Source organism: Chiloscyllium punctatum, chromosome 37 (genome assembly GCF_047496795.1).
Source record: "Chiloscyllium punctatum isolate Juve2018m chromosome 37, sChiPun1.3, whole genome shotgun sequence".
Classification (NCBI taxonomy): domain Eukaryota; kingdom Metazoa; phylum Chordata; class Chondrichthyes; order Orectolobiformes; family Hemiscylliidae; genus Chiloscyllium; species Chiloscyllium punctatum.
This window is the reverse complement of record NC_092775.1, coordinates 62,027,359-62,041,044: the sequence shown is the minus strand read 5'-3', so window position 1 is coordinate 62,041,044 and position 13,686 is coordinate 62,027,359.

The following is a 13,686-nucleotide window of genomic DNA, read 5'->3' as shown; positions in this document are numbered from 1 at the left end:
AGTTAAAAAAAAAGTCCAGTAGTTCCTAACAGAATGCTTGATGCACAATTAATCCCCTTGACTGATCTTAAACTCTGCTAATGTACACAAACCCCATTAGTTCTGAATGCATACTTTCTATCGTGCTGTTTTAAAAGAAATCACCTTGGCTACAGAAATATTTACAAGTTAATCATCAAACCCTCCAAACACACAGAATAATCCATACGTCATAATGTAATTTTTGATAATCTAAGCTTAAAATATTTAATATTGAAGTACATATGAATCATGTATTTTAATTCACAGTACATCTTCCTTTTTCTTTAATTAAAGATTCCTCCCCATTGTGGTGGACAGAGCCCTCAGTTGTGTCCAACCCATTTTGAGGACTCACCCCTTCTCCTCCCGCCCAGAACCATGATATGTTGTGGAGGTGCTGGTGTTGGACTGGAGTGGCCAAGGTCAGAAATCACACAACACAAGGTTATAATCCAACATGTTTATTTATAATCACAAGCCATCAGAGGGGCAGAACTTTGAAAGTTTGTGATTTCAAATAAATTTGTTGGACTATAACCTGGTGTCATGTGACTTCTACCAGAAGCATGATAGAATATCCTTTGTTGTTACATTTCTCCCCACAAGATGTTACATTTAAAGGACGATTTTCTGCCATTTCAATCGCCTCCAGCTTGATGCCACTACCAATGACGTTTTTACATCATCTCCTTTGTCAGTATTCCAAAGTGACTTTCCCTTTGCAAAACTCTAATCTTTTTGCCTTTCACTCTCAATATTTCATCCAACTTCCAAGACATATTCCAATGCAAACACAGGAAGTATAATAAATTTACCTTCTCTCCTTTTTCAAAATTCCAGATGAAGCAGTGATTTACTTACACTTCCTACATATATTCTACTCTACCCTCGATTTGTAATGCAATATCATCTACACTGGGGAGATAAAATGTAAACTTGATGATTTTTTTCACAAAACACCATCACCAGCACAAACATGACCCTGACCTTCCAGTCATTTGTTATGTCAATTCACCATTAGCTGTCTAGCTCACAGTTATGTCCTGGCACTGATGCAGTGTTCAAGTGAAGTCTAATGCAAACCAAAGGAACATCACTTCTTTCTCCCTCAGGTACTTTCGAGCTTTCTTGTCTCAACATGAGGTTCAACAAGTTTAGGCCATGAACTCTGTCAACCACTTTGATACTTTTCTTCCTCTCAGTGCCTGAATCTTGTTTTCAACATTGAGCTTTCAACGAAGCTGATCTTTATTCTGCTGTTAAAACCACCCTGGAGCTATGTTAAGTCTCTTCTCTGCAACCATTTCTATTCCCTATGCCTTTTGTTCAGCAACATCTCTGATCTTGAAATTACTTCATCCTCTCACCTTCCACTGAGACTCCTTCCTGTTTCATGTGATCCTCACTATCCCCTTCTACACAGAACAGCCCATCATTTTCTAACCTCTTGAGTTCAAAAGTGTTGTTGAAAATGTAACTGTTTCAGGCTTCACAGATGCTGCCAGACCAACTGAGTTTCCCTGGCATTTTCTGTTTTTATTTCAAATCTACAGTATTTGCTTTAGTAACAACATAACACATGTTTATTTTTCTCCAGTTCAACTCAAATTTGTATCACAGCCAGCTCTATGCATTCCTTATACTTCATCAGTGGGCGGCACGGTGGCACAGTGGTTAGCACTGCTACCTCACAGCGCCAGAGACCTGGGTTCAATTCCCGCCTCAGGCGACTGACTGTGTGGAGTGTGCACATTCTCCCCGTGTCTGCGTGGGTTTCCTCCGGGTGTTCCGGTTTCCTCCCACAGTCCAAAGATGTGCAGGTCAGGTGAATAGGCCATGCTAAATTGCCCATAGTGTTAGGTAAGGGGTAGATGTTGGGTGGGTTGCGCTTCGGCGGGGCGGTGTGAACTTGTTGGGCCGAAGGGCCTGTTTCCACACTGTAAGTAATCTAATCTAATTTAGTTTGTCTGACATTGAAGAGCAGTGTTTATTTTCTTACCTCAGAGTATGCATGCCAATAAATAACTCGGCAGCAACCTTTTGTGAGGTTCAAAAAAATAAATCTTTTTAATTCTCATACATTCTGAAATTATACATTATCCATTTGACCTCCTTCCATCTTCTACTCTCTCAGACTCTTTACTACACATGCACAGAAGTAGGTTACAGGTAAAGTTAGAACACTTCTCCAAGCTTGGGTGAACAATCTCTGGTTTATAATCTTTATCAAGGCCGTTTCATGATTTCAATGGGTAAGGTTGAACTGGTGTTATTATAAAGCGAATATTGTGAGGTCTCTCATAGTTAAATTTCAAGGAACTTCAAGTGAATTGAATGAGTTTGGAGAATCTTTCTTTCAGTTGAGAACTGTCACTAAAGAGTTACTGCAATGAAATACATTGGCTGTATGGCGACTAACGTTTAGTTCATGATCTGTCATTCTGATTGCAGAATTATTAGTTCAATGCTCTCCAATGGAAGTATGACTATTTAACAGGTTCTAGATGATTTTCAAAAAGAAGACAAGATAGCTCACTCATCATGTAACCATCTGCATGTTAAAATCCTTTTCCAAATAAGGGGGCAATGCTTCTGTTGATTCCAAGATCCCATGTTTTTAACAAAGTACAGCCCAGGAACAAGCCCTTTGGTCCATCAAGCCTGTACTATCATATTATGTCTTTCTAAACTAAAAACCCTTGTCTCTACATGAGCCATATCTCTCTATTCCATGCCTAATCTTGTATTTGCCAAGATGTTTCTCAAAAACATTGCTGTTGTATCCATCTCCAGCACCTCTGCTGGCAGCATATTCCAGACACTTACCATCCTCTGTGTTAAAAAAAAAACTTGTCTCTTACATCTCCTTTAAACTTTCCCCCCTTTACCTTAAACTTATGCCCCTTGGTAATTGACATTTCTACCACTGGAAATAAATTCTGACTATCTATTCTATCCATGTCTCGTATAATTTTATAAACTTCAATCAGATCGCCTCTCAGGCTCTGACATTCAAGTGAAAAGGAAACAAGCTTCTCCAATCTCTCCTCATTGCTGATATTCTTCATACCAGGCAACATCCTGGTCAAACTTTCCAGTAACTTCTCCATAGCCCCCCCGCATCCATGGTAATGAAGCCAATCAGAAATACAATCCTCCAAAAGTGACCTAATTAAAGTTCTATACAGCACCACAGGACTTGCCAATTTTTATACTCTTACGCCCTGGCCAATGATGGCAAATAGGCCATCCACCATCTTGTCCATCTTATCTGCTTATGTTGCCACTTTCAGGGAACTGTGGAGCTGTCCATCTAGATCCCTCTATATGCTGAGGGTCTTAAGCATTCTGCCATTTACTGTATACATTCTTCCTGCATTTGATCTCTGAAAATGTGTCACCTCGTAAGATCTGTTAGCCATTTCTCTGGCCAGGTCTCCAGCTTATCTATGTCTTCCTTATGATCCGCTGCTCCCGCAGTCTTTGTGTCATCCACAAATGTATTAATCAGGCCATGTACATTTTCCTTTAAATCATTTATATACATTACAAACACAGGGGTCCCAGCATTGATCCCTGCAGAACACCACTAGTGACAGATCTCCAATCAGAAAAACACCTTTAAACCAATATTCTGTCTTCTATGACTAAGCCAATGCTGTACCCAACTTACCAGCTCACCACAGATCCCGTGTGACTTGATCTTTGGTACTAGCCTGTCATGTGGGACATTGTCAAAGCCCTTACTAAAGTTCATATAAACAGTATCCACTCCCCTATCCTCACCAATCATCTTCGTTGCTTCTTCAAAAATCTCACTCAAGTTTGTGAGACACGAACTCTCCCTCACAAAGCTATGTTACCTATTGCTAATAAATCCAGAATTTTCTGACTGTGATTAAATCCCGTCCCTAAGAACCTTCTCTGAAAGCTTTCCTACCATTGATGTTGGGCTCGTTGGCCTGTAATTTCCTGGAGTATCCCTGTTGTCCTTCTTAAACAGAAGAAAAACACAAGCTATTCACCAGACCTCAGGGACCTCTCCTATGACTGAAGAGATTACACGTATTTTGTACATGGCCCCAGAACATTCCTCCCTCATCTCCTTCAGTATTCAGAGATAGATCCCAGCAAGTCCTGGGGACTTGTCTACCTTAATGTTTTTCAAAACATCCAACATTTCCTCCTTTTTATTAATATGCCCCTCTCTGGACTCACCGTCCACCATAACCTTCTTGTTTGTGAACACCAATGCAAAGTATTCATTAAGGACCTCACCCACTTCCTCCAAGTCCATTCATAAATTCCCTCCTTTGTCCCTGAGTGGACCTTCCTTTCCCTAGCTACCTTCTTGCTCCTTTATATGTATAAAACACCTTAGGATTTTCCTTAATCCTGTTTGCAAAAGACATCACATGGTCCCTTTTAGCCCTCCGAGCTCCTTGTTTAAGTTCTTTCCTGATGTCTTGGTGTTTTTCAAGGGCTCTATCTCTCTTCAGTTACCTAAACCTTAAGTATGCTTGCTTTCTCTTTTAGACTAAGCTCTCAATTTTTCTTGTCATCCAAAATTCATGTCATCCAACATTTTTCTTCACTCTCACAGGAACATGATGGTCTTGAACTCTAATTAACTGACCTTTAAAAGGTTCTCACATGACAGATATAGATTCAAACAGCCACCTTCATCTGCATTTACCAGTTCTTGTCTAATATTACCATAGTTTTCCCTCCTCAAATTTAGTATTTTCACCTCAAGACTACTGTTATCTTTATCCATAAGTAACTTAAAACTTACAGAATTATGGTCACTGCTCCTAAGATGCTCCCAAACTAAAATTTGAACACTTGGCCTAGCTCAATACCAGGTTTAGTAGGCTCCTTCCCGAGTTGGATTACTTGCATATTGCTTCAAGAAACCTTCCTGGAAGCAACTAACAAATTCTCACCATTAAAGCCCTGTCAGTATAATAAAAGTTAAAATCACCCCGCACAACAACCTACAGTTATTACATGTTTCCATAATCTGTCCACATATCTGTTCCATCATCATTCACTGGTTGTTGGGACTTGCTGGGATCTATCTCTGAATATTGAGGGAGATGATTGGACCCTTCCTATTCATGAGCTTTACCCATAAGGCCTTGCTGGATGAGCCCTCCAAGGTGTCCTCCCTCAGCTCAGCTGTGATCTTCTCCCTGATAACTAACACAACTCCCCACCTTCTTTATGTTCCTCTCTTCCTAAAGGGTTTGAGACAGTCAGTGTCTTTGTTTTTGAAAAACCCATTTAAACTGGCAATAAGCACCAAAAAAACCTCAAAGAACTGCAAATGTTGGAAATCAGAAATCAGAACAGAAATTGCTGGGAAAACTCAACAGATCTGGACACATTATGTACAGAGAAAACAAAGTTCACTTTTTGAATCTAATGACCTTCAAAACATAGTCAGAAATCTGATAATAACATTATTTTGGATTGGTTTAAGAGAAGGGCATTTGTTTATATTAGTCCAGAAAGGTTATGTTTGCCTTTGAGAAAGGGAACAGTTACAATCCATCAAAGAAGTAGGATAACATTTTTTCCAGCATTTTGTGTCTAGTTTATAACAGTCTGAAAGACAATTGACTTAAAGTTTGTAACATATTGGATAAAGAAACCTGATGTGCTGATTATAATGAGGTCAGCCAGGTGGACCTCATAGAATATGAGTTCCCCGATTGGGGCTATTAATCTGGTCCAATCAGGGAGTCCTGGCTGCCAGATATATACAGGAGTGTCAAGGGTTACTTTCACTCTACAAGCTGGCTCTGAGAGAGCTAGATCAGTGTCAAGGACTGTCCAAGTGGATACCAAGAGTGATTTGGTGATGGGATATTGGTCTCTGTGGAGTGATTTCACCTGATTTATCTAAATTCATCTTATACTTGTAACAGCAGTTTTAATGTGAAGAGAAATGGCGCCAATCCAGCATTTAGCAGTAAACATAATTGCAAGTTGAAAAGAAAACATTTTTCTCAGATGCTCATTCTGCTGTAGTAGTGGAAAGAAAATTGTGGATTAGTGAGTGCAATTTCTTATCAACAACAAATTTAAAAAAAAATATTTGAACCAAGACTTTTCAGATATTCCAACTTACATTCTGATGGTGTATTCAAAAAATTAATAAAGGTCCTTGATTGGATCACTGTCATTGATTAATTTAAAACATCACTGCTCCCTTTTCATGCTTCCTATTTCACTGTTTCCTTGTGTAATGTTTTCTGGCAATATATTACTTCAAAGGTAAATCACAAATGCCTTCAAAGAATTAATTGTAACAGACTTCAAAGCAATATTTTATAAATTACAATCATTGCATGTGACTCCAACTCATTTATCTTTTTGTTCAAACTGAATAATCATGTGATGCTGCTTATTTCTGTAAACTTTATTTCACCACAACAAGAATGTCCTTCATATAGCACTTCCAGCTTATTGGCATTCATAACTTGCTGCTCCGAAAACAAACAGTATTTCTCTATGACTTAAGTTTGTTTTGTTTTCTGCATAATTTTTACCAACTTTTCTCTCAAATTGAAGTTTTATTTGCTTCCTATGAATTAAATTTTAGCAAAGAGAGAAATGATTTTCAGTGAAAAGATACCACACTCTCCCCTCACTCTCTTCCTAAAAGTTTAATAACTTTAAATGAAAGGTAGAGATGAATTTTTTCCTGATCCTACCAGTTGTGGAAACAAAAATAAATGGGAGTAAATGAACTGCTATGTGCTGCACCAGTTTTGAAAAACCATTCTTGATGCTAGCTTTATTTAATCAAGTGATGCGGAATGGAGACTGCAGATGGAATATCGAGATAGACAATGCTTCTATAACCCTCCTGTCATTACCATAGATCACCATGGAACACCAATAGAGGCATTGAGCTTTCAATTACATGTTTTATTTATTTAAAAGAGGATAGACTGGCCAAAGAATGAAATAAAATGTAATTATGAGCAATGTAAGCCAGTGACTTATTCTCAGCCCTGAGGGAGATCCTAGAATGTCACATCTGATCAGCACTGAGCATTCTTCAAACCAAAGGATTTCAAATAAGGGATAATTGAACTTCATTCACCTGTGAGGTATCTCAGGCTATGAACACAATGGAAGGAAAGTGAGTAGCCTGGGTGAGAAATATATTTGTGTTTTTCTCTTTCAAGAATGTACAAGGACAGCAATTAAAAACTAGTTTGACCCCTGGTGTGTGTACAGTCCGAGGTGAAGATATGTGGTGTGAACATTATAGCTAAGCAAACCTCTACTCATCTCTGTGCTGCAGGTAAGAAGGAAGAATTTTCTGTCTCTCTTCGTTGCAAAGCCAGAAAGTAAGTAAAATCACATTTGAAAAGGAAACAGGATCTTTCACCTGACCTACAAAGACAAGTATTTCAAAGTTAACTTTCCAAAACCAAAATTATTACAAGAAGGATCACACAACATAACAGCCACGATGTCCCATCATCTACTCATCTCAGAACTCTGAGTCTAGTCAGTGTATGTTTTTTTTACTGTTTTTGCACTCACCTCTAATTTCTGATCTGTATGTGTTTGTGGTGTGTTTTTACTATTCATGTTTAGTAACAAATAAACTAAAATGCCAGGTTAAATTGTTTGCTTTCAAATGATGAGTCCATTTTTGGTGTGGAAGAAAAGTATCTCAACGGGAAGAGTTATTTTTAAAAATGAGCCTTGTTGTGACTTTAAAGTTCACTTGAGAAGGTAACATTAAAAAATATCTATGATTTACATATGAAAGAACTGGAACCAACATGTTCATTCTAAAAGACGAGAGACTTAACAAACAATCCAGGTCTTTTGCAATATATAATTTCTGTTACATCACATTGTAAATTTTTGTTTTAATTTCTGTGTCTTATGATCCTATACTCCACAACCACCTGATGAAAGAGCAGCATTCCAAAAGCTGGTGCTTCCAAATAAACCTGTTGGACTATAACCTGGTGTTGTGTGATTTTTAATTTTGTACACCCCAGTCCAATACCAGCATCTCCAAATTATAAGAGATAGGATTTATAATCATCTAGAGAGGAATAATTTGATTAGGGATAGTCAACACGGTTTTGTGAAGGGTATGTCGTAGGGGTTTGTAGGATTTTCTAGGATGTTGTCTGGTATGGAGGCAAGGTCTTATGAGGAAACACTGAGAGTCTTGAGGCTGTTTTGTTCGAAAGAAGAAGGTTTGAGAGGTGATTCAGTTGAGACATATAAGATAATCTGAGGGTTAGATAGAGTAGACCGTGAGAGCCTTTTTCCTTGGATGGTGATGGCTAGCATGAGGGGACATAGCTTTAAATTGAGGGGAGACAGATATAGGACAGATGTCAGAGGTAGTTTCTTTACTCAGGGAGTAGAAGGGGTGTGGAACACACTGGCTGCAACAATAGTAGACTCACCAATTTGAAGAGCATTTAAATGGTCATTGGATAAATGTATGGATGAAATTGGAATAGTGCAGGATACATACGCTTCAGATTAGTTCCACAGGTTGGTGCAAGATCGAGGACCGAAGGGCCTGTACTGCACTGTAATGTCCTATGTTCTAATAAGCTTGATAAAAGAGGGGAAGTTAGGCTATATTGCCTACAAGTACTGTGCAGAGTGAAGAGCCAATCATGATCATTCCTCGGAATTAACTTGAAACCCCAAGGAAATTCTGAGAGTTGGGTGGAAGTGGGGGGTGTTCAGGATTGAGAAAAAGATACTACCTTGCCACTGGGCAGGAGTTAGGAGAGTGAGCACTCAGTGACTGGGCATTGAACAGAGTCATCAACTTTCCTAAACTCAGGGCAGTAAAAAGAGCAGAAATAAACTCTATCACTTGAAGTAGAAATATAACCTGTCCACAAGGAGGGTTGGTTAGCTACTCATGAGGGCCTGACACTCATATTTCAACTCCAGTCAGAATGAGGTACAATGCCCCCACAATAAATGTGGAACACTGGGTATCAGGAGGACATGGGAGAGGAGAGAAGAGCAGAAAAGCAAAGGAAGCCACACCTGAAATATAGGCTCTATTCCCAGAGATGGAATTACTCTGGAGGAAAGAGACTGTAATTCTCTCGTCAAACGTTTTACCTCTTCATTGAGTACCTTGCACTTTGCAGCACTGGTCACCGCATCTTGACAATGGCTGCTAAATTCACCAAAGCCTTTAACATCTTCATTTCTGGCTCATTTCAAGCATCAGCTGCAGAACCTTAATGAAAACTTGCAAATGATTGCACACGACTGCACCTTGCAGGCTAGTCATTCTTTCATTGCCAGGGCTGAACAGTACATTCATTTCTGAGCAGATGAGGCCTCACAGCACAGAGAGCACTGGGTATCGTTGACATTACTGGACTCCTTGACATGTATCATCAATCGCATCTGTATGTCCAGTAATCGGAGATTCACCAAAGGATTCGATTCCACTGCCTCAATGTCAGGAAAGGCCTGGGTCCACAAAAACAGCTTCCAGTTAGTGCTTACTTTATTGGAAGCTGTCAATATTACTCATCCTCCAACAGTTCAGCTGCCTCAGATCTTTGTCGCTGGCCATTAAGTCAGTCCATTGGGAATTGTATGTCTTAGTGGTAACAGATTCTCTAGAGTGCTATGAACCTTTCTGGGTACACCCTCTGCATGTTCAGCAGCAAGATGAGCCCTGACGCTCTCCAGTTGGTGTGGCTGCTGGAGAGTGAACACCCAGAGACTGGTCCTGGGGTTGGCGACTGCTCAGAGCCTCTCAGGTTTGGAAGGTTTTACAAAATATTGCATCTCATTTCCAGTCACCATGACAGCTGAACCCAGGTCCCTTTACAGAACCACAGGTTTAATTCTGCCTGCCTTCCTCTCTTTTTGAAGGTAATCTATTTCACAGGCTCCAATGTTACATTCAGCTTGGTATGGATGAAGCGGTATGGGCGGCACGGTGGCACAGTGGTTAGCACTGCTGCCTCACAGCGCCGGAGACCCGGGTTCAATTCCCGCCTCAGGTGACTGTCTGTGTGGAGTTTGCACGTTCTCCCCGTGTCTGCGTGGGGGTGCTCCGGTTTCCTCCCACAGTCCAAAGATGTGCAGGTCAGGTGAATTGGCCATGCGAAATTGCCTGTCGTGTTCGGTAAGGGGTTGATGTAGGGGTATGGGTGGGTTGCGCTTTGGCAGGGCGGTGTGGACTTGTTGGGCCAAAGGGCCTGCTTCCACACTGTAAGTAATCTAATCTAATCAAGAGATAGGCCAGGCCTCCAGCTCTCTGGTGCCATCTCATTTCCCTGTGGTGCTGTAGAAGCCTTTGATGTCATCAGCAGACGTTTCCCTCTGGGCAGTCAGCGGTCTCAGTGCTGGATGCTGTGGGAATCCCATATCTGACCCACCTCTACAGCTGCTCCCATTGACTCTAACTGGACACCTCATTTATCATTTATGAGCTCAGCCCTGTGAAAATCGAGACAATAATTAGTTTCCTCAAAAACTGGTTAGATCTCTCTTCCCTACTTTCGTGCAGAAAATTCAACCTAAGCTTATTCTGTTTGAATTAATGCTGAAAATCTGGCTATTTGCTCCATCACATCAATGTCAGTGTTTATCCTCCATCTACATTTCCTTCCATTCAATCAACCTACCCTCCTTATTCCTTTCTCTCTCAGGTATTTGTCTAGTTCCCCTTAAATGAAACCATTTTGCAAACTCACTGAAGCCTGAGCCATTTGCAGATGATTTTGTCACAAGATTTGCCAACGTCTTTCACATCTCTTTTGTCTTTTTGCACAAATGTATTTGCTAATGGGTGCCTAGTCTCTTCCTTGTCCTTGGGTTGGTGCTTACTAACAGTCTGTGTCTCTGTGTGTCAATGTTTTCCATATTCTGAGTATATATATATATATATATATATATATATTTATATATATAAATATAAAATACACAGTTTGCATTTTCATATCTTTTTATCTTTGCATTTGTATCTGTTTATCATTGGCAGTATATAGACTGCTCACATTACACTTTCTATTTTGTCAATCAGTATTTCTCTTAGCCTCTTTTAAATTGTCTGTTTCTTGTCTTGCACATCTTTTCTGACTTCTCAATTCTGCTTCCCTGTTGTAAATCTTTAAGGGCATGTTACGAGTCATGTGTAGTAGTAGAGAGGCACTCTTGCTGCTCTGACTGCACACAGACACTGGAGAGCATTCAACTCAGAGAAGAGAGAAAGGAGAAGCAAACTCAGCTGAGCCAGGCATGAAATGAAACCAGGCACACACAGGTGAAGGAAGGCACACAGGGAAAACTACTGAGGGGCAAATGGAGCAACATGGAGGGCCACTCAATTATTAGGTTTATGTTTTATTGTCACTTAGACTCAAGTATGGAACTCGAAGAGTGTGGTGCTGGAAAAGCACAGAAGGTCAGGCAGCATCTGAGGAGCAAGAGAATCAACGTTTTGAGCATCAGCCCTTCATCAGGAATGAAGCAGAGAAGATGACCTGGGGGGTGCAGTGAGAGAAAGAGAGACTCACTGAGATCCTGGCAGAGGGAAGAGGAGAACTTCTTCAAGGTGGGCATTCTGGAGAAAGCGAGGATTGCAAATGCTGGAGATCAGAGTCGAAATGTGTGGTGCTGGAAAAACTCAGCAGGTCAGGCAGCATCCAAGGAGCAGGAGAATTGCTGTTTCAGGCATAAACCATTCATCAGGAATGGGAACAGTACAGGAATGCAGCAAAAGTGTACAATGTTGCCATTCCCAGTCCCATCTTGTACAAAAATACCTCAGGACAAGAGCTTAGGCACAAAACAAAAGAAATATGTTAAATAGTTACTGCAGTGATGTTGGATTCTCTCTTTTCCTTCTTAGAATAACCAGTCATCATGATGTGAAATTTGAGAATTTTTATGAAGAGGCAGTGATAGTTAGACTCTGGTTGCTAGAATAAGAGCATAACAATGTAACTGTGTCAATTATAAGTTCGACTTACATTTTTAGACATTAAGACACTGATAACATTATCTTAATTATTTTTCATTTTCAAGCCTTAGCAACACAATAAGCCAATTACAACATGACATTTTGTCAGTAATTCACTTGACATGAACACTTTGTCATGTGACCCTACTAGCAGCAGAAACAAATTTAGATGTTATACCATATTAACTCAATCAGATAAGCTGTTTTCTTGTATTTTTAAACTGTTATACAACATTGGCTCAATCACACTGTTTTCTTATATCCTCACAGTAAGAAATAAAGTTAGAAGTTAAACATTACAGCCCTTTCTTAAGCCATGGGCCTGCAGTCGCTCCACATTGGGTTTTCCCCACAAGGGTTCATTTGCCCCTATGCTGGGCAAAGACCCACCCAGGCTCACCAGCCACTTCCCTGCCGACCACTATCTGGGCTCGAGTTGGTCCCTAGCCATGGCCACAATCCATCACCACCATTGTTTTCACAACTGAGCTCTCACCAGAATGCCAGTAAAATAACACTAAAAATTTAAAAAAAGAATGAGAAAGGAAGAAGGGAAGAAGAAAAGCAGACAGAATGGACAAGACCCTGGTTCAAGAGTCCACATGCTGCCTACTCTGCTGCTGCCATCTTGGCATCTAGGTGATGTCTACATGGAGGTGCAAAACATACAAAGTTGAGGGCAAGAGTAGACTCTTGGACACAAAATGCTCTGACATGCCCTTGAGAGGGAAAGAAAAAAAAGTGTGCATGAGGAAAAGTTGTTGGATGTATTGGAAGATGGTGGATGTTGGTTAGCTCAGTTGGATAGGTGATTGGACAGCGAGCGGGTTTAATCTCAATAATAGTTTGTGAAGACCTGCCTCCCTTCTTTATCCCATCTGACGAAGGTTCTGATGTAAGACTAGTTGATTTTTCAGCAATTTCTGTTTTTGTTTCTGATTTCCAACATCCGCAGTTATTAATTTTGTTTTTAGCTTGCCCCATGTTTGATACAATGTGGAAGAATTGCCTAAAGCCTCAGCATGGACAATGCTAATTATCTTTTCTGGAAGATGGAATGATTGAGTTTCATTCTTTTTCGAGCTCCTTATACTCACTGATTTAATTTTGTAAATATCTTCATCACTCTATTTTAGAATTCCAAACAGATGTTACCTCTGAAAGGATTTAACAGAACAAATTCAATGATATCCCACTTTCTTTCTTCATAATTGGATTTTTTTTTTAAAAATGGTGGTTAAGTGATTTTTTTGATTGGCTCAGATTCATATTCAATGGGATGTGACTGATCTGTGTGCACTCAAAGCCAGATCAGAAAACAACAGCTTTAATTGTGCACACTGATATACATGGCACAGTAGAACAGGGAGACTAGATTTGAACGACAGATGCTCTGCCAAATACTCTCATGAAATATGTCTGATCTGATTTTTGCAAGAGGAAGCTCAAATCCAAAGAGATGGAGAAGCAGACAATGAAAGAACAAACCTCACTGGGTTCTGAGGTCATGTTCCAATCCTGTCATGGTGATAGAGGAAATGGCACTAAACAATGTGGACAGAGGAAGATCCCACAAATATCAGAATGCAATGGGATCAGACACACAATTGTTTGTTTGAGGGTCTTAAACTGCATTATGATATCCATGGAGACAAACAAAT